The sequence below is a fragment of the Ornithorhynchus anatinus genome, chromosome 15 (assembly GCF_004115215.2).
Source record: "Ornithorhynchus anatinus isolate Pmale09 chromosome 15, mOrnAna1.pri.v4, whole genome shotgun sequence".
NCBI classification, from domain to species: domain Eukaryota; kingdom Metazoa; phylum Chordata; class Mammalia; order Monotremata; family Ornithorhynchidae; genus Ornithorhynchus; species Ornithorhynchus anatinus.
Genome location: NC_041742.1, coordinates 25965114 through 25969545, shown reverse-complemented (window position 1 = coordinate 25969545; position 4432 = coordinate 25965114).

Genomic DNA, 4432 nt, shown 5'->3' with positions numbered 1-4432 from the left:
CCAGTCGGCCTCCGCGGGCGGAGGGGGCCGGCCTCGCCGTGCGACGGGTCTGGAAGCGAGCCCTCCCTCTGCCCGGCGGCCAGGAGGGGCGGTTGGGAAAAGGGCCGGTTCGGAATGGCGTCTCCGCCTTCTCCGACCCTCTCCCCGCCCCCCTCCCCGCGGGGCCAGCTGGCGGAAACCTCCCGGGACGCCGTGCCAGGTTTCGGCCCCTCCCCGCGCGTCGCTTTCTCCGAGACCTCCGGTCGGGCGGCGATAGTCACTGCCGGGCGCGCGGCGCCGGACCAAGCGCTCGGGAGAGGACGGCACGACGCCGCGACCCCCCGCCCGGGCCGGGCTCACGGGCCGGCCGTGGAAACGCGTCCGCTCATTCTGACCTTCTGCCGGCTCTCAGCGTAGCGCTCTGCCCGGGGTAATGATCGCGGTATTTGAGCGCTCACCACGTGCCCGCCGCTGTATTAAGCGCCGGGGTGGATACACGGTAACGAGGGCGGGCACGGCGCCCGTCCCCCGGGGGGCTTCCCGGCCTTCACCCCGGTTTTAGAGACGAGGGGACCGAGGCCCAGAGGGGTGACGCGGCGGGATCAGAACCCGGGACCGACGTCGTCGGCACCCTGGGATCTCACTTGTTTCCCCTAATCCCCGGCGGCTCCGGGCGTCGGCGAGAAACGATCGGGGGAGCGCCCGGCGCACGGTCGGCGCTCGACGGCGGCGTGCCCGCCGTTCCGGGTGACGCCGGGGAGCGGGCCGGAGGAGCCGAGGGGCCGCACGTCGCGGGCGGGGAGAGCGTCCGTCCGGGGCTACGCCGTGCGGTCCGGTGCTCCGCCCCACGCCCGGCGCTCGAAAATCCCCCGGGGAAGGGAAGGAGGCGGGGGCGGGCCGAGGGAATGTGCGGGGCCGGGACAGCTGCCGCTTCCGGGGGGGCGGGGGGCGTCCGTCGAGACGGACGGCGACAGGCAGGGAGAGGCGTCGGCTCCGGTCGGGCAACGGGGGCCCGGTTTCCCGGGCCGGCCGAGCGTGGATTTGCTACCCGTGGCGTCCGGGCGGCGCTCACCGGGTGCCGGGCGCCGTACTGGGCGCCGCGGGTCCGACCCCCCCCCCCCCCCCGGCGTCGGCCCCGTCTCAACGGGGGAGGGGAGGGAGGCCCAGGGAGGCCGAGTGACTCGCCCAAGGTCACACGGCATCAGACCGGCTTTCGACCCGACAGCGTGGCCTCGGGGGAAGACCCCAGACCTGGGAGTCAGGGGGTCCGGGTTCTGATCCCCGGCAGCGGCCCGCAGGGCGTCCCCGGGCAGGTCGCCGCCCCGCTCCGGGCCTCGGTCTCCTCGTCCGCCGAAGGGGGAGATTCGGGGGACCCGGGTTCTGGACCGCGATCCCGCCACCCGCCCGCCGTGACCTCGGACGGTCCGCTCAGCGGCTCCGTGCCTCGGTTTCCTTCTCTGTGAAGCCGGGGGGGGGGCCCGGAGACCCGTCGTCCCTCCCCCTTCGGACGGCGGCGCCGGACCGGACGGTCCCGTCACGGGTCCGAACCCCGCCTCTTGTCAGCTGTGTGACTGTGGGCGAGTCACTTCTCCGGGCCTCGGTTACCTCATCTGTAAAATGGGCGTTTCAGTGCTCTGCACATAGTAAGCGCTTAACGGATACCAACACTGTTATCGTCCGCACGGCGCGCAGCACGGCGCTTGACGGATAAGGTCGCGCTACAGAGATGGATGGGCCCAACTTCCCGAACGAGCCGGTAGGACCGATCCGGGCCCGGAGAAACTCCCGGAAGGGTCTTGCAGGAAAAGCATCCGCCGTTGGAAAAACGGCAACGACTCGACCGCGTCCCTTACGTGCTCACCGCGCGCCGAGGCGGACGCGGGACCATCCGGGCCCGCGGGACTGACCCGCGGCCCCCCATTTTGCAGCCGAGGGAACCGAGGCGCGGAGCAACGGAGCGACTCGCCCGAGGTCACACGGCAGACTAAGATGTCGGTATTGGTGAAGCGCTTACTACGTGCGGACCAGTGTTCTGAGCGCTGGGGGAGACCCAGGGTCGTCCCGCGCGAGGCTCACGGTCTTCATCCCCATTTACAGCCGAGGCGACCGAGGCCCAGGGAGGCGACTCGCCCACGGTCACCCGGCTGCCAAGTGGCCGAGCCGGGATCCGAACCCATGACCTCCGACTCCCAAGCCCGGGCTCCTTCCGCTGAGCCACGCGAGCCGGGATCGGGACCCGGGTCCTTCTGGCTGGCGGTCTTTCGGTGGTATCTAGCGAGCGCTTGGACGGTTCGGCAACAGAGACCGACCCCGCCCGTCGACGGGCTCACGGTCTAATCGGGGGGGGAGAGGGACGAAAAATAAAAGACAACTTAATCGCGATAAATAGAATCTGGGGGGGGGACACCTCGTTAACAAAATAAATAGGGTAATAAATAATAGATTCAGATGAGGACGGGGCTGAAGGGGAGGTGAAGGGGGAGGAAAGGGGGAGCAGAGGGAAAAGGGGAAGCTCAGTCGGGGAAGGCCTCTCGGAGGAGGCGAGCTCTCAGGAGGGATTCGAAGAGGGGAAGAGAATGAGTTTGGCGGAGGCGAGGAGGGAGGACGTTCCGGGACCCGCGGGAGGACGCGGGCCGGGGGGGGGGGGGTCGACGGCGGGCCGGGCGAGAACGGGGGACGGCGAGGAGGCGGGCGGCGGAAAGAGAGAAGGGGGGAGAGGTCGGAGGGGGCGAGGTGACGGACGGCCTCCGAGCCCAGAGTGAGAAGTTTTCGTTTTATTTCGTGCGGAGGTCGCCGGGCGGCCGCCGGAGGTTTTTAAGAAGGGGAGCGACAGGCCCCCAGCGTTTCCGCGGGAAGACGAGCCCGGCGGCGGAGCGAAGGGCAGCCCGGGGCGCGGAGAGACGGGAGGGAGATCGGAGAGGAGGCCGACGCGATGATGAGAATAATGTTGCCGTTTGTTAAGGGCTGGCTACGTGAAGGGCACCGTTCTAAGCGCCGGGGGAGATGCAGGGTCATCAGGGGGTCCCACGTGAGGCTCCCGGTCTTCACCCCCATTTTACAGATGAGGGAACTGAGGCCCAGAGAGGCGAATAGTAATAATGATAACAACGTTGGTATTTGTTAAGCGCTGACTAGGTGCAGAGCACCGTTCTAAGCGCCGGGGGAGATGCAGGGTCATCAGGGGGTCCCACGCGAGGCTCCCAGTCAATCCCCACTTTACAGGTGATGATGTCGGTATCCGTTCAGCGCTGACTACGGGCCGGGCACCGTTCTAAGCGCTGGGGGAGATCCACACGAGGCTCCCACTTGATCCCCATTTGACGGCCGAGGTCACCGAGGCCCAGAGAAGCGCCTGGCCCGCAGTCACCGGGCCGCCCGGCGGCGGCGCGGGCATTCGAACCCGTGACCTCCGCCTCCCGAGCCCGGGCTCCTTCCCCCGAGCCGCGCCGCCTGGACATCAGGAGGGCCCGTCCCGGTCCCGTCGCGGACGCTGGAAGAAGAATCATCATGACGACGGTATTCAAGAGCTCCCTCGGAAGCGCGAGGAGGAGAGGATGACCGGTCCTCTCCCGGGCGCGACCAAGGCACCGGCGAAGCGCTCACGCCGCTCTAAGCGCTGGGGTCGACGCGGGGCTCCGAGGCGATCGGAACCCGCGTCCTCTGGGATCGGGCCAGCGGAGCGGCCTCTCCCCGGCGCTCGGCCCGCCGTGGGTGCTCAATAAATAGGACTGCGGGAACCAGCGGGCCTCTCCCCAGCGCTCCGGGCTGTGCCCACGGCGAGCGCTCAATAAATAAGCGCTCGATAGGACCCAACAGTCCTCTCCCCGGTGCTTAGGCCGGCGCTGTGCACACGGTGAGCGCTCACCGGGTGCGAATGCACCGTCCTCTCCCCGGCGCCGGGCACAGAGTGAGCGCTCGCTGGGAGTGACCGCGCCGTCCTCTCCGCGGCGCTGGGCACACAGTGAGCGCTCCATCGTGAACGTACCGTCCTCTCCGCGGCGCCGGGCACAGAGTGAGCGCTCCCGGGGAGCGAATGCACATCCTCTCCCCGGCGCCGTGCACAGAGTGCGCGCTCAATGGGAGTGAATGCACCGTCCTCTCCGCGGCGCCGTGCGCACAGTGAGCGCTCACCGGGTGCGAATGCACCGTCCTCTCCCCGGCGCCGGGCACAGAGTGAGCGCTCGCCGGGAGTGAATGCGCCGTCCTCTCCGCAGCGCCGTGCACACAGTGAGCGCTCACTGGCAGTGAGTGCACCGTCCTCTCCCCAGCGCCGTGCACACAGTGAGCGCTCACTGGAGTGCACCGTCCTCTCCCCAGCACCGTGCACAGAGTGAGCGCTCCATCGTGACGGCACCGTCCTCTCCGCAGCGCCGTGCACACAGTGAGCGCTCACTGGCAGTGAATGCACCGTCCTCTCCCCAGCGCCGTGCACACAGTGAGCGCTCACTGGAGT